Source organism: Balaenoptera acutorostrata, chromosome 8 (assembly GCF_949987535.1).
Source record: "Balaenoptera acutorostrata chromosome 8, mBalAcu1.1, whole genome shotgun sequence".
NCBI lineage: Eukaryota > Metazoa > Chordata > Mammalia > Artiodactyla > Balaenopteridae > Balaenoptera > Balaenoptera acutorostrata.
This window is the reverse complement of record NC_080071.1, coordinates 59,740,984-59,751,732: the sequence shown is the minus strand read 5'-3', so window position 1 is coordinate 59,751,732 and position 10,749 is coordinate 59,740,984.

The following is a 10,749-nucleotide window of genomic DNA, read 5'->3' as shown; positions in this document are numbered from 1 at the left end:
CTTTTATCATCTTTCCTCAGATTTTCTTACGTGGCAGCGTCATACATTCTCAGGGATTTGACTTTTATCTCCATTTAAAAGAGTTCCAAATTTATCTATTGAACAAATATTTGTTGAGTCCATGCTCTGTGCTCTTTGAGGTTGAGGGAACAGCAGTGGAAAGATCCTGAGGTAGGAGAAAAAACCTGACCTATTGGAGGAACTGACAGGGCTAGTGTGACTGGAGCTTGGTGAGAGATGAGAGAACTATGGGAGCAGAATGAAGTGGCAAGAGTCAGACCTTTAAGTCTAGCCCCATCCTTTTTCTCAAGCCCCCAATCCACCCTATCTGGTATCTCTCCTGGAATACCAAACTAAACCCTTAATACTATTGATTACTCTTCCCCCAAAACTGCGTTTCTCACTTCTGAAGTTCTGTTAAAGATATAATGTTTCACTAATAAAAATAATAGCTACTTTAATATAGCAGGTATGTATCATGTATTCTTTTAAGCACTTTCCATATTAACCTCATTTAATCCTCAAAACTACACTATGATCTAGAAACTATTATTAGCCCCATTTTATAGATGGGAAGACTGAGGCATAGAGAGGTCAAGTAACTTGCCCAAGTTTATTGAACTAGTAAGTAAAGAGCTTGATTGGAGCCCAAGCAGTCTGGCTCCACCATTATAATATACTGCCTTGCCACCAAGATCTTATTTATTTACCCATTCAACAAATATTTATTGAATTAGAGACTTCTAGAGATACAGAAGTCATAACTTAGACCTGTGCACTCACAAAGCTTATCTTCTATATTTGTCACATTTCTTATTTCCATCCTCCTTTCCTGGTACTATCTTGATTTGGGCCTCTATTACCTCTAACTAACTGGGACTTTTGCAATAACTTCCTAACTGTGCTATCTCTTTCTCCACACTTCCAGAGTAATTTTCCCGAATGCAACCAGAATCATTTCTCTTCACAGTTTAAATACCTTGGTTTGTACTTGAGGCCACCTGAGGATAGCTCTGACCAATGTTTTCTACCACTATTTCCCATCACATTGGTGGTTCTTAACTTATTACCATCCATTATGGGGTGTGTAGCAAGCAATTCTTGACAAAAAACTTTATTAAAGTTAGCAAATTATTTTCTTTAAAAATTAAAGCAGATTGAAAGTCATCTATTATAAGATCATTATCATTCATTTGCATTCTGATATATGTTCTTGGAAGTGAGAGAGGGAGTGGGGTTACTAGGAGTTGTATATGGCAAGCAGCCTATTTTATCTATGCTTTTGGGTGCATCCATGGGAGAAGGTGCAGTGGGCTGGCATGGAAAATGTTTATAAACTGCTGTCATGGCAGAGAAAGCTCTTAAACAACTGAACTCTATGTTTTAGTCAGACTGGACACACTGTGTCTTCCCTCTTCTTCAGATGTCCTTTCCTCACTTTCTATTGTCAAAATCCTACTTATTGTTTCAAGCTGTACCTTAAATACTGCCCTTTCCTGTAAGCCTTTCTTAGCCATTGCATCTGATGTGAACACATTCCTTTTTTGAACTTTGCACCTTGTACTTTCTTCCTGATATTTGGTCTACTTTTGCATGTGCAATTGTCTTATCTTTTCTCTTAAACTGAAATTCTTGATGGCAATGGCAATTTCTCACTCATTTTAGTGCTGCCTCAATGTATGGCAAGCAACATGCTTTAATATGTATGGAATGAATTTGATAAAGCCAGTACTTACATCACAATCATAGACTTCACTATGGAGGAGAAAGGGTAACAAGCAAGTTCAAGCTGGTTTACTTACAGGAATGCTGGAAGATAGACAAAGGAGGATCTAGTCCCTGGCTATTTTTGTGATTTCACATGAGTCACTTAAGCGCTTTGTAAAATGTGAGTACCAAAGCTTTACATGATAGTTAAGACTCTTCTAACTCTCATAATTGGAGTTCCAGATCTCTTTGTATCCTCGTTATTGGTATCCTTGAACTGGTTGGATTTCCTAGCGATATATTCTGCTCCTACTTGATAAATACTGTACTAGTGTAACTGATGACCTTAAGGAGAGGAGGAATAAATCAGATCTTTGAGGAAATGTCTCATAAGACAAGGTCCAGGGCTGCCTCAAATTGGCTTTTGTTTTGTTAGTGCTGTATAAAACTTTGTTATTCAGACTTTCAATGCTCAGTTAAGAATACTAAACTGGCTAAACTTGCAAACTCCAGCTGTAAATAATAAAGATTTTGGTAAAATATTAGCAACATTCGAGACAGTGTTTTTATTTTATAGTAAGTTTATTTATTTATTTATGGCTGCATTGGGTCTTCGTTGCTGCGTGTGGGCTTTCTCTAGTCGCGGCGAGTGGGGGCTACTCTTCCTTGTGGGGCGCCGGCTTCTCGTGTTGCGGAGCGAGGGCTCTAGGCTCGCAGGCTTCAGTAGTTGTGGCTCACGGGCTCAGTAGTTGTGGCGCACGGGCTTAGTTGCTCTGTGGCATGTGGGATCTTCCTGGACCAGGGCTCGAACCCATGTCCCCTGCATTGGCAGGCAGATTCTTAACCCCTGAGCCACCAGGGAAGTCCTTGAGACAGTGTCTTATGATTAAAAGTATTTTGGAACTTTTATCACTGATAGGCCAGATTGGCTTCCCTACTTTGAATTAAGATTTATTTCATGAATGAGCATATTTTATAAATCATTCCTGGCATTCTTCATAATATTTGTATAGGACTGATATTTCTTTTCAAAATATTTGATAGAATTCATCAGTGAAGCTATATGGACTGGGGCTTTCCTTTATGGGAATATTTTAAATTAATAGTACAATTCCTTTACTTGTTATAGATCTGTTCAGATTTTCTCTTTCTTCATTAGTCAACTTTGGTAATTTGTGTCTTTCTAGGAATTTGTCATTTCATCTAAATTGTCTAATTTGTTGGCATGAAGTTGTTCATAATATTTTATTATAATCATTTTAATATCTCTAAAGTTGGCAGTGAGGTCTCTTGTTTCATTCCTGATTTTGGTAAATTTGTGTCTTCTCTTTTTTTTTTCTTGGTCAGTATAGCTAAAGGTTTATCCGTTTGTTGATGTTTTCAAAGAAACAAAAATCTTCTGGTTTCATTGATTTTTCTCTATCTTTTGTTTTATTTCATTCATTTCCACTCTGATCTTTATTCTTTCCTTCCAGACAAGAATGCCACAGAATTCCTTTTCTTATCTGAGGTTTAGCAGTTTTTCATGAATAAACTTCTAAATTTGTTGTTGCCCTTTGGTTGATTTCTAGAGTCCTGAAATGGTAGTTTTGGACAATTCTACCCAGTTTTCTAGTTTTTTTGGAGAGAGGATTTGCTGACCTCTTTACTCTGCCTTTGCTGTGACATCCCCATAGTACTTTTGGATTAAAAATTTTGACCTACTTAGATGAAAGGTGTTAGTTGCAACATGTGAGCTTGATATTGCTTTTAACTTTGGTGGTGGAAATAGATGCTTCTTTTTCAAAGACAAGTAACAATAGGTCTTTATTCCCATAGCTAGGAAGATGCCAAGGGCCTGTTTCAACAAACACATTGCTTCCCTTGGAAAATGATCTGGGAAAAGTATTTATACTCCTGTGCTTTGAATAGAAGATTATGGAACACCTGATGAACCTGGCTTAGATACTGTATCATATATACACACACACTCATAAATACATATGTATGTATGCATATATGTATGTGTGTTCTTGACCTAAAACAGACTGCCAGTTATTTCTCCAGTAAAAATAGGTTTATCTGGGATCAACAGATAATTGCAGTTAGTGGTCTGCAACCATAGTGAGACACATGTGAGTCTTGGCACAGCAAGGAAAGGAGAACTCTTTTATACAGGGGAAAAGGAAGTGGGGAGGGCTATAGCAAACAAAGAGTCCATGGCTTTTCACTGGCTGAGTTGTTGTCAGGAAAAAAGAGTTTTCTTATTGGGCTCTGCTCTTGTCCCAGGCCATGAGTGCTCCCCTGGCTGGTCTCCCAATTCTATTTAATTGAGGTTTCCGTTTATTAATTTTTTACAGTTCCCCCTTTTGATCAAGATCTTTCTTTGAAAGTACTGCTGATCAAGAGTCAGGTTTTCCAGTTTCAATGGCTTTTTGATCATCAATGCCAGGAAGGATCTTTCCTGCGTGTAGTGTCTCATACTGGGGGAAAGTGCACAGATTGGAAACCTATTGAGGTCACATTTGAGGGAGAACTCTCAAGCACTTTTTATTTAATGTCCATATGTTATCAAGATTATAGAGATTGGAGATTATCTGAAGTATTATGTCATCATCAAAGGTTCAGCAACAGACTTCCAACAGGCCTTTTCTGTATCTTGGGAAAACTGTCTCATTAGATGTCATCTGCTTCAATTCTGGAAAATCTTTACTGTCAGGTCACCAGGTGATTTGCAGTTCCAGTCAGAGTTTGGTTCTTTCTTTAGTGTGTCATATGAATCTAAGAGTCTGTTCCCTGGAGTTTGGTGGCACAAGGGTTGGTTAGTAGTACTTGAAAGGGCCCTCTCCAGCAAGGTCTTCTGGAGGTTTCTTTTCCAAAAGACAAAATCTCCAGGTTTCAAGGTGGGATGCTTAAGGTCTTTGTCTTCCGAGAGTACCTGTGAAAAGTTTGTCCTACCAAAACATGGTTATTTTTGATAGAAGCAATTAGGCCTTTGCAATATTGGAGTATCTTTCCTTTTATAAGTTGTGGATCAAAAGAGGCAAAAGCCAATTACATTGGGCGTCCTGTGACTCTCTCAAAGTTTATGAGTTCCAGAAGGCGTGGATCTGAGATTTAGAAGGACCAGCTTCAATGCTTTTGGCCAAGGTATTTGGAGGGCCTCTACAGATTTTTCCAATTGAGTTTTAATAGTGCTATTAGTGTGTCTGACTAAATCAGAGGACTGAGGGTGGTAAATACAGTAAAAGTGTTGTAAGACCAACCAAACAGTGCCGACTTGTCAAAGTATCTGACCAGTGGGACTTCCCTGGCAGTCCAGTGGTTAAGACTCTGAGCTTCCACTGCAGGGGGCACGGGTTTGGTCCCTCATCGGGGAACTATGACCCTGCATGCTGTGCGGCATGGCAAAAAAAAAAAAAAAAAAGAAGTACCTGACCAACAGAATGGTTCCTCAATCACTATGAAGTTCAAGAGGAGTTCTCCAGGTTGGGATAAATTTTTCCAAAACTTTAGCCGTAAAGTTTAAAGAATAAACTTTAGCCATAGAAGAGGCAGTAGCCTGTCTCAAGGGAAGGCTTCAGTTCAGTGTGAAAACAAATGGACTGTGACAAAAACATATTTATATCTATGAGATGAAGCAAGTTGTATGAAATCCATTTGCCAGACCTTGAGCGGTCCATTAAGCAATTTAAAATGTCTAAGAGCCAAAATTAATGCACAGAAATCTCTTGCATTCCTATACAGTAATGATGAAAAATCTGAAAGAGAAATTAAGGAAACACTCCCATTTACCATTGCAACAAAAAGAATAAAATACCTAGGAATAAATCTACCTAAGGAGACAAAAGACCTGTATGCAGAAAACTATAAGACACTGATGAAAGAAATTAAAGATGATACCAACAGATGGAGAGATATACCATGTTCTTGGATTGGAAGAATCAACATTTTGAAAATGACTATACTACCCAAAACAATCTACAGATTCAATGCAATCCCTGTCAAACTACCAATGGCATTTTTCACAGAACTAGAACAAAGAATTTCACAATTTGTATGGAAACACAAAAGACCCCAAATAGCCAAAGCAATCTTGAGAAAGAAAAACGGAGCTGGAGGAATCAGGCTCCCTGACTTCAGACTATACTACAAAGCTACAGTAATCAAGACAGTATGGTACTGGCACAAAAACAGAAATATAGATCAATGGAACAGGATAGAAAGCCCAGAGATAAACCCATGCACCTATGGTCACTTAATCTATGACAAAGGAGACAAGGATATGCAATGGAGAAAAGATGGTCTCTTCAATAAGTGGTGCTGGAAAAACTGGACAGCTACATGTAAAAGAATGAAATTAGAACACTTCCTAACACCACACACAAAAATAAACTCAAAATGGATTAAAGACCTAAATGTAAGTCCAGACACTATAAAACTCTTAGAGGAAAACATAGGCAGAACACTCTATGGCATAAATCACAGCAAGATCCTTTTTGACCCACCTCCTAGAGAAATGGAAATACAAACAAAAATAAACAAATGGGACCTAATGAAACTTAAAAGCTTTTGCACAGCAAAGGAAACCATAAACAAGACCAAAAGACAACCCTCAGAATGGGAGAAAATATTTGCAAGTGAAGCAACTGACAAAGGATTAATCTCCAAAATATACAAGCAGCTCATGCAGCTCAATATCAAAAAAACAAACAGCCCAATCCAAAAATGGGCCAAAGACCTAAATCAACATTTCTCCAAAGAAGATATACACATTGCCAACAAACACATGAAAGGGTGCTCCACATCACTAATTTCATTGGAGAAATGCAAATCAAAACTGCAATGAGGTATCACCTCACACCGGTCAGAATGGCCATCATCAAAAAATCTACAAACAATAAATGCTGGAGAGAGTGTGGAGAAAAGGGAACCCTTTTGCACTGTTGGTGGGAATGTAAATTGATACAGCCACTATGAAGAACACTATGGAGGTTCCTTAAAAAACTAAAAATAGAACTACCATATGACCCAGCAATCCCACTACTGGGCATATACCCTGAGAAAACCATAATTCAAAAAGAGTCATGTACCACAATGTTCATTGCAGCTCTATTTACAATAGCCAGGACATGGAAGCAACCTAAGTGTCCATCGACAGATGAATGGGTAAAGAAGGTGTGGCACACATATACAATGGAATATTAGCCATAAAAAGAAACAAAATTGAGTTATTTGTAGTGAGGTGGTTGGACCTAGAGACTGTCATACAGAGTGAAGTAAGTCAGAAAGAGAAAAACAAATACCGTATGCTTACACATATATATGGAATCTAAAAAAAAAAAAAGTTCAGGAATAAAGACGCAGATGTAGAGAATGGACTTGAGGACACGAGGGTGGGGTAAGGGTAAGCTGGGCCGAAGTGAGAGAGTGGCATGGACATATATACACTACCAAATGTAAATTAGATAGCTAGTGGGAAGCAGCCGCATAGTACAGGGAGATCAGCTCGGTTCTTTGTGTCCACCTAGAGGGGTGGGATAGGGAGGGTGAGAGGGAGACACAAGAGGGAGGAGATATGGGGATATATGTACACGTATAGCTGATTCACTTTGTTGTACAGCAGCAACTAACACAACATTGTGAAGCAATTATACTCCAATAAAGATGTTAAAAAAAATGGGTGCAATATGGACAAGAATCACTGGGTTTTATTTCAGACAAGTGGGACAAGTGAGATAGGCACTTTTTGCAGCTTTGGTGTTTCCCCACCAATACTGATTGATGAATGCTATCACTTTGTCAGTAGACTAATGGTTTAGTGCATGTACAACGGTGAGCAGTGGGAATTTTAGTCTTCGGTAGGCCTGGGGTGTTATTTCATCCAAATGAGAGTTTTCTCTTTATCAAACCAACAATTGTTGAATTTTAAATCTCGCTTTTCTTTTTTTTTTTTTTGAGGCTGGCTAATTTCTCTAGCCAGTTTTTCTAAGTTATCATTTGGGGAAGTATCCCTTTGAACCATGACAGAGGTTTGGCTGCTGTTGGTTCCTTTAAGAGCAACATTCCTTGTGGAAATGTCAGCAAGATGATTTCCCTTAGCTTCCAGAGAGTCAAGTTTAGAATGCCTCGGAATCTTAATAATAGGTAAAGAGGCAGGTAAAAGTATTGCATCCAATAATGCCTGAACATAGGGGTCATTCTAAATTTCATTTTTGCAGAAATAAGGAAGCCATGTTGCTTCCACAACATTCCAAAATCATGAAAGTGCTTCAGAAGTATATCTAATATCAGTATAAGTATTGGCATTTTTGCCCTTGGCTAAAGTGCAAGCCCGTGTAAGAGTGTATAATTCAGCCTCTTGGCTGAAGTAGTCATGGGTAAAGATACTGCCTCAACAACATCAAAAGGGGTTGCAGTAGCATACCCAGCACATTTGCCATTGTCACCTTTTTTTTCACTATACATTGTTTAATATAGCAAATATAGAAAATTAGGAAAAAAAGAGAAGCTATGAAAAGCACTATTAACAATCTAAATTTAATGGACATATGGATTCTCAGAGTCAACAAACTGAAAATCCACAATCTCCTCAAAAATACGTAGAACATTTACAAAAACTGGCCATTGTCACCTTTTAAATAAGAGCCATCATTGGACCGTGAGATGTCAGCGTTACGCAAACGTATTTCCTGCAGATCATCATAGGGAGTCTGGAGGTGACCTGTCAGAATTAAGTAGTGGTGAGGGACTTTGTCAGTGATGGAGGGGAGAAGAGTAGCAGGGTTAAGGTTATTACAAAATAAAAGAACTATGTGAAGAGCAGTTAACAAAAGGATTTCACAGGAGGTGAGGCAGCTGACTGAAAAATGTTGAGTGTGATGAGAATTGAGGAGATCTTCTACTGTATGGGGTATAAAAATGGATAAAGGGGATCCCACAATTATTTTCTTGGTGACCTTAACCAAAAGGCTGTAACAGCTCTAAGGCAAGGGGGTATTCCAGTGCCACACGGTTCTGTTTCTGGTTATAATACCCTATGGGTTAACAGAGGCCCCTGTGTTTTGGGGTGAGTACCCCAAGGACCTTGCCTTCCTTTTCATATACAAAAGGGAATCTGATAATTGGGATGTCCAAAGGGCAGGTGGGCTCATCAAATTCCTTTAAGGACTTAAAAGCTATGTTGTCTGATTCTTCCCATAAAATTGGGTCGGGGTTGATGTTCTTTAGTAAAATATACAGAAGTTTGGCCATAAAAGAGAAATTTGGAATTCAATTTCAGCAGTAACGAGCTAGCCTGAGAAAAACCTCACAGTTGGTGCTTAGTTGGGGGTCTGGGAAACTTAGGACATCATGAAGTCTGTTTGGATCTAGATGTAGCCCTTATTCTGATATCTGATGCCCTAAATATCAAACCTGGGTTTGGGCAAACTGCAATTTTTCCTTGGTGACCTTATGTCCCTTTAAGGCTAAAAGCTTTAGCAAGTAGATGCTGTCTTCCTGTGAGGAGGCTTGAGAAGGAGAGCAAAGAAGCAAATCATCCACATATTGCAACAAAGTAGAACCTCAAGGGAACTTTATATCGTCCAGAACAGCCTTCAGGATTTGTGAGACTTAGGACTCCGAGTAAAAACCCTGAGGCATTAGTGTCCATGTGAATTGTTTTTCTTCCCAAGTGAAGACAAAATGGTATTGGCTAGCTTCATCAATCAGAATACTAAAGAGTTCGCTACCTGAATCAATTACCATAAAGAATTTACTCTGGTGGGAATGGGTATTAGTAATGTGTAAGGGTTAGGGACAACAGTGTGTCAAGGGAGAACAATTTTGTTTATTGCTTGGAGGCCCTGGACAAACCTCCACCGTCAGCCCTTGGGTTTTCTCACCGGTAAAATGGGGGTATTACAGGGACTAGTACAAAGGATACTGAGGCCTTGAGCCTTGTATTCTTTTATTATGGGCTCTGTGCATTGAAGGGCTTCTTTACTTATAGGGTATTGATGAATTCTGTGAGGAGGTTTTGAAGGATCTATTTGAATCTTGATGGGAGGTGTGCTGTGAATTTTGCCAATATCGGTTGGAGATTTTGCCCATAAGGAGGATGGTAGCTCCTAATTCAATAGGGACAAATGATCAGTGTTTCCACAATCATTTCTAGTGCCATGAGAGATGGAGCAAATAAAAGACATCATAGGGTCATTTGAGTCACCTTGTTGGCTGCTGTGATGACTCAAATTCTAGAATTATTCCCCCTTTTGGGAGCAAGAAATTCTGCCATGATACTTCTCTAAGAAGTTTCAGCCTAATAAATGGATAGAAGAGGAGGAACTAAGGAGAAAAGGGTGTGTATGTCTCAAAGGGTCTGAATGAAAGGGAATCGGTTCAGAGACAGGAATCTCTTTTGGCTTACTAGAGCTTCCCACTATTTGAACTGTTTTAGTACTCCGAAGCAGGGGCTGCTTTATAATAGTGCGGTTGAGCACTGAGAGTGTGGCTCTGATATCTGTTAGGACTGGAAGAGATTCATCCCCAACCTGGAGAAATATTTCTCTAAGCCAATTAAGAGGGAGGATTGGGAAGAGCCCCTTTAGTTCCTTGGCAGCCCATCATTGAGAATTGGGAGGCTGTTGGAAAGGCTGGTTGAAGGGCTGAAGGCACCTGAAGTGCTTGAATCTGTAAAATCTCTTTTCCAGTGTCCTAGCTCTTTGTAGTAGTAGCAGAAACTAGGAGGGTTCTGGTCTTATTTAGGGACCTTCAATTGCTGGAGTTGAAGATTATGAATTTTGGCCGTCTTCCTTATAGGTGAGTCATGTAGAGTGTGAGAGCGCTGGTTTGCCAGATTCACTAAATCTGGAGTGGAAATAATTTTGCATTCCATTCTGGCCTTTTTTACTTGAAGGGAAAGGTGCCAGTTCAGCCCACTAATAAACATAGAGCTAAAACCCACCTGGGTGGAATCAACATCTGAAGGAAAATCAGAATTTTCTTTAAAAATTATCTGAAGTCAACTGTAACAGTCATGAACAGTTTCATCAGATTTTTGTGTGCAAGCCTGAATTCTGT